The sequence below is a fragment of the Petaurus breviceps genome, unplaced genomic scaffold, assembly GCF_028583685.1.
Source record: "Petaurus breviceps papuanus isolate PSGF00001 unplaced genomic scaffold, PetGlider_PUasm1.0 38, whole genome shotgun sequence".
Classification (NCBI taxonomy): Eukaryota; Metazoa; Chordata; class Mammalia; order Diprotodontia; family Petauridae; genus Petaurus; species Petaurus breviceps.
Window position 1 is genome coordinate 84,082,356 of NW_027186304.1, and position 12,831 is coordinate 84,095,186.

Consider the following 12,831-nt stretch of genomic DNA (forward strand, 5'->3'; position numbering starts at 1 on the left):
ACACACCCCAACCGCCACCAACTAACCACCCCCACCAGCTGCAGCAGCAACAGCCTCCGCCGCCGCCGCCGCCGCCTTGTCACATGCAGCCAGCCTAAGGGAGATTTAACAGCCAGGGTTGGCGGTGCCTCCGCTTTCCCTCCTTCTGCAAGACGATCCTACCCAAGCAACGGCGCTGATTTGTTTTTATTTGATTTGTCTTCTATCTTTTCTGGGAGGCTGGGGGAGGGGGACGGTAGGGAGTATGGACACTCGATGAAGGGGGCGATGAAGATTATTGTTCTTTTTAAGGATGTCTTCCTCCTCCTGCCTCCCCCTGCCGCCTCTCCATTGAGCCTTTCTACAAGAGAAGATGAACCAGAGTCAGAGATGTAGAGAGCAAAAAACAACACGAGCTCCATCCAGCTAGGAGGACCCTCCTCTCGGTGGAGGGGAGGGGGTTTTCCAGCGACACATCATTGGTGAAGGGAATCGCAGAGTGAGCAGCCCCCTGAGAGAGGGGGGAATCCCACAGCCCTTTGTGGTGCACAAGCCAGTGCTGACAGCCGAACGTGGTGTGTTTGAGCAAGGTAAGTGGCTGGGGCATTTCTGCTCCCCTGTGGGGTCTTCCTTTTCCAAATGAATCATCTCATCAGGCTAGCCTGACTTGAGTTGCGAAAGGGGGTGGAAACTGCCATATGGCGCCGAGTGGACTTACACACAAAGCTGACTTAAGGCATGATATAAATGTATGGAGCTCTCATTCCATAGAAGGAAGCACCGAAGAATGTTAGCCACCTAAGAGCTTCTGGAAGAGCCCTTTTGAGAAGGGGTGGGTAATGTTATTTTGCAAGCTATTTGCTCTTGACGACTTAGGTAGATTTGTTCTTAAATGTCTATCTCTTTTTCTAGGTCTATTTCTGTCTCTCTCTTTCCCTCTCTCCTGCTGGGACAGGATTTAAAGACTGCAACATTATTGATGTATTTAGTAGTCCTCAGAATACACTGGCAATGCATTTGATTTCTCCCAAGCTAACCGGGGTTGTTGGGGTTCCAGTTTTGTAGCACTGTTTCTGAGTGTGCGACGCTTCTCAAAGGAAAATGCTTCATAGCTGCTTCCAACACACTCTGTCTAGGGGAATTGGGAAAACAGTTTCCATGAATGATACTAAGAGATATCTACCATTTGAGTTAATCGCTTATTTCTACTGCTCTAAGGTCTTTTCCAGAATAGTATTACTATCATGTATTTTCTTTCTTAAAAAAAGTTAATGTGTACACATCGTAAGCAGTAAAAACATACTTGTGTACACACACACACACCCCAATACAGATTGATGTTAAATGCTTACATCTTACAAATTGTTAATGAGATAAAATAGACTTGGGTATCTATATATTTACACTAGGGAAATTAAGCAAACAGACGCAAATTTACTTTGAGTTCACTTCACAGAGGCTCTAATTCCATTCAAGTTATGTAATGCTGAAAATATTTTAAAGTGGACTTTCATATTTTACTTTCTTGTCTATTTGATACTTTATTGATAAGCCAATTTTAAGTATAAAGGTCTGTAAAATAGGCACCTAGGATCATTGTTTTCAAGATGTGGTACTATTGGTTGTATCAGATTTTGTAGAAATTAAAAATTAGGCAAGATATTACATCTTAGAAGACACTCCAAGAAAGATTTTAACCAATAATATTTCCCTATAATGCAGAATAACTTATTGAGAATTTTAAAATTTAAAAATGAGTGTTATAAATGGTGTTATAAAGAGACCAGGAGTCTTTCACTTTGTTTAATTTATGTTTAGAAGAGCACAAATTTTAAAATGCAGCTGAAGAAAATTGGGGCAAGTCTTTTATTCTTAAAGCTTTGTTCTCTCCATATATATTATATATTTTAATTATACATAAACACAAAGTTTTCCAAACTTTTCTTTCAATTCAAGCAAAAATCTGCAGAAAGAAAAACAAAATTAAAAACCCTGAATTTTCAAATTAACTAAGACTTAAAATGGAATTATTAATGTACAATATTTCCTTTTACATGTGTGTGTTTTATATATATAGGAGTGTTACTAAATGATTCTATCATTGTGTTATATAAGGCACCCAGGGCATGACTTACACACTTACTGTAGACGCATTAACTTTTTCAAACTATTTGGTTTCATTAAGTAAATAAACTTCTAATGAACTACTAATTTGGAAGAGTTAATGTACCTCCAAGAAGTAGAGCATAAATGAAGTACTAATTTATTTTAGGTATATTCATTTTCTCAGATTATTAGTGCGCAATAAATAAATGCTAGCTAGTTATCTAAAAGTATTCTGTAAACTTAAAAGGGTTAATATGCCTCCAAAAAATAAACAGAATATTCTCTTCTAGTGGACTGTCTAGTAGTACACTGAATATTCATAATGATTAGAATTGTGCATAATGAACTTCTCTTCCTTTACTTTCATTTAATCATACTTTTAGATAAAGAAGGAGGGAATCAATAGTTTTTTGTTGTTGTTGTTGTTGTTTTTGCCTTCTGCTTCTGTTTACCCTTCCTCGAAACCTCTCTTTGGCCTTCATTACCAAAAGAAGAAAAAACCCTGCAATTTCTACTTTTAGATTTGGGACTTGGTATCTTTCTTCTCTATCCTGGTCTTGACTTTTCTCTACCTTTTTCAAACATGCACCAGTCTATTAATGTGTTTGATGCCATTCCCATCTTCACTTTGTTCTCTTCACCCCCACCACCAACCTCACTTTCCAAGTATGCAGACTTACCTACAAAAATACTAATAAAATTATAATAAATTATTATTTTATACTTACTCTGCATACACACTCTAGGGAATTTGCTGGGTGTTTTATAAACATCTACCTTTCCCACCTAATTTGTAGTGTAATAGAAAGAAGTGAGACAGCTAGAAAAATGGCAAAAATCACAAGATGCTAGTCCTGCCATAGATCTAGTGCCCATTTTTATCTCTGTCCACATCTTTCAGATTTGTGTCATGTTTATTAACATGCCCTTGTCTGTGGTACCATCTTTACTCATTAAGTATTTTAATTAGGAGTTTTTTCTTTGCCTTTTTTGAATTGGTGTTATAAAGAGACCAGGAGTCTTTCACTTTGTTTAATTTATGTTTAGAAGAGCACAATTTAGTGACAAACTCTTAGAAAATGTCAATGGAAATTCCAGGAATATATAATCCCCTTAGGGGTACATTTTACTTTTCTACACTGTTTTAAAAATAAAATATAAAGAGGTAAACATTTTTGAAGATTGTTACTGCTTAGAGATCAGATCCTAGAGAACATCCTTCTACTTATGGTTGTCTTAATATAAAGTTTTAAAATGTCATCATATATTTTAATGGAAATATTTTTTGTTTATTAAAAAATCCATTTGCTTTAGATGTGGTATGGTAGACTGTAGAGATTTGTCAATGCTGCTTAAATGAAATTTTCACAAAATTATGATGCTATTTTCATTTTCATAAATTTTCAGAGAAAAAGATGCAACCAACATGAATACTATATGTGCTACATGAAAGTAAACGGCAAACTGAGTTTTGGACAGTATTTCCTTACACCCATTCCTGAAGCAGAAAGAACCTAGAATTTTAGTTATAAAGTAACCTAGCTTTCTAACTTAAATGACATATAATGCTCCTGAGATCCCTAACCCACCTTTACCATTACACCCCTTCCTGTGTCCTATCTTTTAAGTAGAGCTCAAGTAAATCCTTTCTTCTTCTTTTATGTACATAGATTGGCTGAAAGTAGATATGGAGTACATAGAATTGACTTTGTAAGATTAAAAGTCTTTCCAATTCACCAGAAGCTTATTAAACACAATACACACACATATTTGAAAAGTGAGATAATAAATCTAGAGTTTTTGCCTTTAATGGAGTTTATGGCATAATAATCTTTTCCTTATTTAAGCCAAAGCAAGAATTCTTGATAAATGAATTTAAAAGCAATGTTCCTCTGTCTTTGTTGAGCTCCTCTATGTTCACTTGATTTCATTCATTCATTCATTCTTTCTTTTTACTCTTCTTGGTATTTACCATATGATTATCTTAATGCCAATTATAAATTTGTAAATGCAGCAAAATATTAGACTGATGGCTACAAAAGAAGTAAAAGACAATCCCTAGCCTAAAGGAATTTACAATCAGGAAAATCAAGAAAAATCAACAAATTAGTGACTTATTTAATGTGTAATACAAAATCAGATATCCTTTTGTATACACAAGTGTGCATAAGAGAATTTGAAATTCAAGTCATTCTTTTTTTTTCTTTTTTGGGGGGAGGGGCAGTTGGGGGTTAAGTGACTTGCCCAAGGTCACATGGCTAGGGTTTGTGTGTGTGTGTGTGTGTGTGTGTCGTGTCTAAGGCCGGCTTTGAACTTGGGTCCTCCTGACATCAGGACCAGTGCTCTATTCACTGCACCACCTAGACGCCCCAAAACTGAAGCCCTCTATTTTTTTTTGCCTTTATTTTGGAGGAGGGAATGTAGGGCAATTAGGGTTAAGTGACTTGCCCAAGGTCATATGGCTAGTAAGTGTTAAGTGTCTGATTTGAACTCAGGTCCTCCTGATTCCAGGGCCAATGTTTTATTCACTCAACCACCCAGTTGCCCCCCAATTCAAGTCATTCTTGAAGAAGATACTGGATTCACTCCAAATTATGTTGTCTATCTGGAAGTAAAAGTCAGAAGACCAAACTCTAATCCTTGCTCTGTCACTTATTGCCTATTCAACCTTAGGTTAGTCACTTACCCTCTCTGGATCTTCGTTTAATCAATTATAAAATGAGGTATTTGGGTTAGATGACCTTTAATATGTCTTCCTGCTCTAAATTTATTATCTGTTATCTTATAAGTTTCCAGAATCTGGGAAAAGTATACTCTGTCTTACTCCCATCGTTTGGGGCCTACAACTGTCTAAAAGAGAAGAATACCCAACTTCACCTCCCACATGTATTGTATTGTGGGAACTAGCTAATGCCTGACAATGATCAACACCTTGCCAGACTCCACACTGTTCTAGTGAATGAAGGGGAAAAAAGCATTGACTTATTAAGCACTTAACTATATGAACAACAATCCATTAAATGCTAGAGATATAAATAGAAAAGTAAGGCTATCCCTGCCATCGAGAAGCTTGAATTCTAATGGAAGGTTTCAGCTGCAGGCAAAATGGAAAAAGTTCGATGGTCTTTACCATGCTGTGACAAAGCAGGTGGTAATACTTCTCCTTTAATATTATCTCAACCAAGAAAGCAATAGCAAGTTATATATAACAGGTTTGCAGTTTCATGTGCAACCATTTGTTTTTCTATTCTACTGTGTTATGGAAATGTTTGTTTTATTTCTTCAGAATTTTATATATGTGTGTTTATGTATGTGTATATATACATATATATGGAGAAAATATTGGTCTATAAGTTTCTGATGTTGAACCATTTGACAGTGCCAAGCACTTTGATGTAAAAAATTGTCTCTTCTCTGTTTCCACAGAACATTGAATTAAAAGCTAAGATGAAGACATCTGCCAACAGTTAAAATAATCAGATCATTAGTTTAGGAACAGAATTTTCAATAGAAACCTAATCTACTAATCTTCAGCTTATTATTTGATGTTATCAGGACTTACTATCCAAAGTAACATGACAACAACTAGCATTTATAATTAGTGATTTAAAGTTTGCCAAGGGATAGTGTTTGTAAAGAAGCCAAGTAATAGGGAAAATTTAAACAAAAAGAAACAATCGCTTGAGATGTAAATTAGAAATGGTAAGGTTGTCTGAGGCTAAAGAACAACTATTAGATTGCTAAAATGATAGAAATTTCTCATCTACAAAATATATGATCTATAGAGCAGGATAAGATTCCATAAAGGTTAAAATTTCTACTACAATTTCATAAATTTACTTTTAATGTTTTTATTTTGTGATTTTTTTGAATATAGCAAATATCAATACCTTAACGTGACATTTCTAGGATTATTATATTCATGTTTTAAGATCATTGCTGAATTCACAAATAAAATTTTATTAAACCCATGGATTAAAGTCTCCTCCAAATGAAATATTATTTAGATTTAACAGTGTTGTAGTGGACATCAAGCTGCCCTCAAAGCCATGAAAACTTAGTTTCAAGTCCCACATTGGACCCAAATAGCTCTATGACCTTGAGCAAGTCATTTTTCTGAGTGCTTTAAGCAGCTCTCTAAGACTATTAAGTTACAGGTGGTGATTTTTTTTGGTAGAGTCAGTTTCTTTATCTCTGTGATACTATACCAGTTTAACCACAGGTCTAGACAATATCCCCTCTCTGTAATAAAGTGGAAATTATTCCCAAAAGGATAAGTTAAAATAAACCAAAAAAAAAGCTTAAAAGAAACTCATGAGTTCTTTAATCAAGAAAAACTTATATTATTCTTTAGATAGATAGTTTCTCCTAAAAACGTAACTTGTTTTTACCTGATGTTCAACATATGGTTTAAAAAAATCAGATATTTAGTCTAACACTATTTTCTGAGTAATCACAAACTTCCTGATTATTTGCCCATATCCTGATAACTAAATATTATATTTCATTTTTCCTCCAGATACATGCCAGATATGATTGCAACATGTCAACTAAAATTTCTACAAAAAATATTATTGTGCTATATTATGGAGATGCTTGTTTTATTCCATAAATTTTTAAAAAGTAGTAAAACTACAAAAAGTAGTTTATAATACTAGTTTAACATGCACACATATACACACATACAGCATACATAAATTTCATCTCTTTTATTCTCTGTTATCAGTTCAGATAACTATAAAAATTTGAAAACTCTTAGAAATCAGTCAAGTATTTATTAAGAACTAATATGTGTGAGGCACTGTGCTAAGTGATAGAGACAAAAAGAAACACAAAAACAAGGCTCCTGCCCTTAAGAAGCTTACATTCTGGGGAGGGAGACAACATGCAAACCAAATTAAAATATTCTGAAAATAACAGCAGTTCCCAGTCTGCCAATTTAAATGATTTTGTAGAAATATCAAAATTAAGACTGATTTACATTAGGAATCATGACTATGGAAGCTTTATATTTGGGTTGTTCACTGAATCCCCTTCATGACAAATATTGCTTCTTTGAATAGTTGAAATGTTCTCATGTGCATGTCCCTTTGAGCCTTTGTTTTGATGCTTTAGCAGATAAAAACCTTGCCAGTTCTACAATGTCAAGGTAATATAGAAGCACTTGGAAAACAAAGCCCTGAAATGCACCTATGTAAGAGATACAAATGATGGAGTGTTAGTAGATTTTGCTCTTGTTTTGTAAGTCTGGAGGTTTGGAAGCAAATGTGACGAGTAGCTCTCATGCTGAATGTCTCTGGTTCATAAAATCACAATTATTAATCATTCTATCATTAAATATTAATTCCCTTATGAAATAAGACTCATTTTAAAATTGTAGTAGAAGTCTTTCTCCAAATCCTAATAGAAAAATGCCATCAGACATTACAGAAAGAGTAGAAATAGAAAACTTAATAGAAATACACACATATATATGGATGTATGTATGCATGTATGTGTGTGTGCATGTAGTTCTTGAACCCTGGTTTAGGGTGACATTTCAACTTGAGGAAATAGACTTTTTTTCCCCAAAAGTAGCTTTGTGAATTAGTATTTTATATTAAGTTTTGAACCAAGCTGAAAACATAGCTTTGTGCCTAGAATTATTTAGTGTAGAAGGAAATCACCCTAGAAACATTTTGCATCATTTAGACTCCTCATAAAGCTTTTTAAAAATTCCACTTGTTGACATAGGAAATCCTTCCCTTTTGTATGGGATAGGTGCTAGAGAACCTTACAAAGAGTTATAGATAATCTGTGGACTCAGCTTCTGTCCAAAGCTCATCCTTTTAAAATGTCCCTATCATTTACCTGATAACATTAAAAAGCCTCAATTGGGTGATAATAATTTTAATAAACATTATGTAGTTTCTGATTTTCCTAGTCTAGATGGGCTGGCTGTTACTTGTTCTATTTAGACAGTATTTGGGGGATGGGTCTGGAGCTGAAGCTATCATAGCCATAGGTAACCAGAAGCACTTAAGATCATGGAAATATAAGATCACAAATTTAAATTTGTTGAATGACTTAATGAAAAAAATATCTTATTCTACAGTCTTCATTTGTTGAAATCACACCCATCCTTCATGGAATCTCAGAGTACACATCAAATAATCAAATGAAAAATCCTGACTCTTTAAATTTAGGTTTTTCTGTAACTAACTTGAAAATCATAAAGGCATTTGTAACTCTCATGACAGAAAACAGTGAACCTATAGAGGGATTTTGGTCAATTTCCATTGGCATTGACAGTTTTCTTTCCAATTCCGATAATTGCTATTATTTACTGTTTTCCATGCTTATCCCTTTTATGCTGTCTCTTCCCCACCATATTTTAATTCATGCATTTTCCTCACTCCTGAACTTCCTTCTGTGAGCTTTAATCATGCCTGATTGAAGTTGTTGTAATAAAGTGGAAAAAACACTGTCTTGACAGGCATTTGTTACCTCTATTGCCTTGAGTGTCTTGCTTTCTCTGAGTCTTAGTTTTCTCACCTGCAAAATGAGGTTAAATTTCTTCATCTCCAATCCTTGTTCATTGTTCTGATAATTTATTTGTATTAAATGTGTATGTGTTTCATATGCCCCCTCTGGATTATAAAATTCTTTAGGCCAAGGAGGATATATTATTTTTATCTATAGCTTCCTCAGATTCTAGGAGACTCTTAAACAAAAGAAGGTACTTAAGCTCATGGAAATATAGGATCACAAATTCAAATTTATTGAATGATCTAATGAAAGAAATATCCTACTCTACAAGTCTCCAGTTGTTTAAATCACACCCATCCTTCAATACCCGACTTAAATGTCACCTTCTCCATGAAATTTCCCCTGATCTCTTTAACTGGATATGCTCTTCCTTCTCTGAATCCCAAGAGCACCATTTTTTGGTGTTCCTTTTGATATTTCTAATATTCTATATCTTATACTATAATTGTGTACTCCTCTTAGATTACAGACTCCTGGAATATAGGTAATATGTCTTATATGTCTTTGTATGCACTACAAAGGCTTCCTACTGGTAGGTACATATGCAACATTCATAATCACACATTTTGGTTATATTTTGTCTTTCTTATCATGGACTTGACTCTAAATTTTAACCCACTTGCATCTATTAGTATTAATGTAAAGTACAAAGACCCAAACTTATTTATTAATTTAATAGTTTTAATGCTGTATAAAGAGTGATCATTTTTTCCTCTTCCATCCATAAGAAGCATACATATAAAAACAGGCCTGATACATACATTAAATGGGCTAAGCCTGAGAATTCTAAAGATAGGTTCTCTATCAGTAGCACAAGGATGACTTTTTTCATTCAAGTTTCCCGTGCAAATTGTTCCATCTTTCTATTTTATTTTATCTTTCTAAGTACTCAGAAATTCAGCACAAAAATCTGAATATTTTGTGGAAATGGACAATGAGATCATGATTGCATTTTTCGGATGGGGAAATTTGCAATTTAGGGGCAACTAGATTATGCAATAGCTAGAACACTGGGTCTGAAGTCAGGAAGACCTGAGTCAAATTTGGTCTCAGATACTCATTAGTTGTGTAATCCTGGCAAGCTACTTAACCTCTGTTTATCTCGATTTCCTCAACTGTAAGATGGGGGTAATAATAGCACCTATTTCCCCCGCCCAGGGTTATCATTAGGATCAAATAAAATAATATGTGTAAAGTGACTAGCATACTACCAGACACATAGTAGGCACTTAATAAATGCCTCCTTCCTTACTCCTTTCCTTCTTTCCTTCCTTCCCTCCTTCCCTGACTTCTGAGAGTATAACATTTAAGTCCAATTTTAACTTAAGCACAATGAGATCCAAATACAGACCAATACTGAAAGCTTGGTTTACCCTGAAATTCTACTTTTATCATCAGCTAAACTGCATAGACTTAGGAAGCTGAAGGTATGCTTTAATACTTTCATCTGACAGGATATAAATTTTATATTACATTTACAATGTTGACATTGGGCAATATTAGAACATTGACATGTCTTCTTGGTGGCTCTAGCATTTATATGTCATCATAGTTTGTACATTTCTGTCTTAAAGTGTTGGTGAGTTCATGCTACTTATCAAATACTTTAATGGATTCTTATTGAATGCTGCCAAATTCTATTAGTAATAGTAAATTTAACATGTAAAGATTCAAGTCCTTCTTCAATCCCACACTGAGGTGACCCTGTTTTTTTAATGCTATGCCAGCATAACATAAGCTCTGACATGTGTTTTCAAGCTAGAAAGACTTCTAATATAGGCCTCATGACAGATCGTCACCCATGAGCTAACCCAGATCAGAGCAGAAAGGCTAATCACCAAAAGGTTGACCACCAGGTCATGAATTTTATGGCCACAAACTGATTAAACCAATTACTAACACATAGAAAGGCCGTGATCTGCATTGATGGAAGGAGGGGCCACAATAATGATATCACAAATCTTTTACAGTATTGCAGAGGATTCATGGAATTTAACAGGTCATTCAATCCATCTGTCTTGTATTCTTGCCTTTAATTATTTATCATCATTGAAGCTTCTGAGGATGTTACAGAACAGAAACATACACTACATTGTGAGTGAGGATGGAAAGAAATGAAGGAGAGAAAAGGAAGAATATTTATAAAGTGTCATGAACAGAGGGGATTCCTAATAAATGTTACTTAATGATCTAATTTCTTCTATACGAGGATGGGTAAATTGTTTGCAGTGGATGACTGGGTAGGGCTGTGCATACTTCAGATAATCCATTCTGCTAGTTTAAAAACATATGAGATGCAACATAGTGTAACATAATGATTGCTAGATTCAGAGTTGGAAGACCTGGGATCAAAACCTGTCTCTTCTACTTGGTAGACTTTTTAAAAATTTTGGTCAAGCCATTTAACTACTTCAGGAATCAATTATTTGTTAAATGGCAGGATTAGAATAGACAATCCATCAGGAGCTTTCCAGGACAAAATCCCCATGATCCTGCATTGTCACCATGTGTTGAATGCTTATTGTGTATAACAACCAGTTAGATGTGTTGTTGGGGATAAAAAGATGTATGTTATACAATTGGTAGTCTCAAGTAACTCTTTACTGAATAGGAGATATATGTCCTCAAACAGTATTGGTATATAATAAGTTCATGTGACATACAAAGCAACTTTTAAGTTCAGAGGACAGAGATATCATATCCACCTGAACAGATGAGGGTCCATATTGTGAAAGAAGCAACTTTGGACCTGGATGAAAGAAGGATGGATATGATTTTCAGTAGGTAGAGATGAGGGCATTGAATCCTTGGTAGAGGAAAAGCCCTGACTAAAGTCAGGAAAGCAGAAAAGTGTGGATCTTGTTTAGAGAATAGTTAGCTACTCAATTTGGGTCAACTTGAATTACATAAAAAAGAGGAAGTTGAAATAATGGTAGGAATATTTGTTGCAGCCAAATCGTAGTTGTCCTTGAGTGTGAGCCTAAGACATCTGGACTTATTTCACTGGACACTGGGGAGCCATTAAAGATTTTTGATCATTGGTTTGATGCAAACCCATACTCAGGGTAGGAAGGAGATAAGAGTAATCAGGGCAGGGCAGTCAAAGTTTTGCTTCAAGAGGGCTAGCAAATTTAGAGGAGAGCATTTTGTATCTGTAGGTATAAATAGAGTGGCTATGGATCCTTACAGTGAAGTGTAATAGAAATAGGTTAGGAGTGCCAAATCTGTGTTCCTTTGACTATTTTATATAATTTGTCACCACCACTCTGCCAGGGTGTAAGGGTATTGTTGCCAGTCATTTTATCACTCTCTTTTTAGTGAAGTCAATGCCCATGGGTTCAACTTCTTTCTAGATGACTTCCAGAATTATATTTCCAGTCTTTATCTTGAGTTTGGCACCATGAACTACCTAACCTCTCCAACTAGCTTGTACCAAAGGCATACCAATTTCAAAATATTCAAAATAGAACTGTCTATACCCCCCCCCCCACAAGAAGCTAGCTATCTTCAAATCTTAGCTATTTCTGATGAGTGATGCATTCCCTCTAGTCACCTAGGCTCATAACCTCAAAATTATTTCCAACTTTTCCCTCTCCCTCACTTGTCATACCCAAGTAGTTTCTAAGACTTACAGATTTTACTTCCACAGCATCTCTTACAGGTGCTTTTTCCTTTACAACTCACAAGGCCACCAGCTAGTTCAAGCCCATATTACTTCTCACCTAGACTATCTTAAGAGTCTCTTAATTGGATTCCTTGCCTTCAGTCTCTCCTCTCTTCACTCTATCCTCCCCCAAAATACAAAATAATGTTCATAAAGCAAGATTTACCATGTTACTCTCCTACTAAAGAAACTTCAATGACTACTTATTGACCCTAGAATGAAATACAAACTGTTCGGTTTGGTATTTAAAGTCCTTCACAGCTTGTCTCCAGTCTCTTTTTCAAGCTTATTTCATATTAGCCTCCTTCACACAGTTTGCACTCCAGCTAAGCTGGCCTAGTTGCTGTTCCCTGAATTTAGCTTTGCCTCTTCTGCCTCCAAACCTTTGCACAGCTGTCACCTACAGCTGCAATACACTCCTTCCTCTTAGAATCCCATATTCCTTCAAGGCTCAGTTTATGTTCCATCCATGTTATCCTTACTTCTCTGTGTCTCTGTCTCTCTGTCTCTCTCTGTCTCTGTCTCTCTCTGTCTCTCTGTCTCTCTCTCTCTCT

General features: G+C 35.4%; 1 protein-coding gene across 1 annotated transcript in view; it reads left to right on the forward strand.

Annotated features, from left to right (window-relative positions):
- The first annotated feature begins 20 nt into the window (after nucleotides 1–20).
- KCNB2 (potassium voltage-gated channel subfamily B member 2) overlaps nucleotides 21–12,831 on the forward strand; it is a 504,596-nt gene continuing 491,785 nt past the window's right edge. Inside the window, exon 1 of the mRNA XM_069100114.1 lies at nucleotides 21–569. The gene's annotated coding sequence lies outside the window, so the exon portion shown is untranslated. The remainder of the gene's footprint in view (nucleotides 570–12,831) is intronic.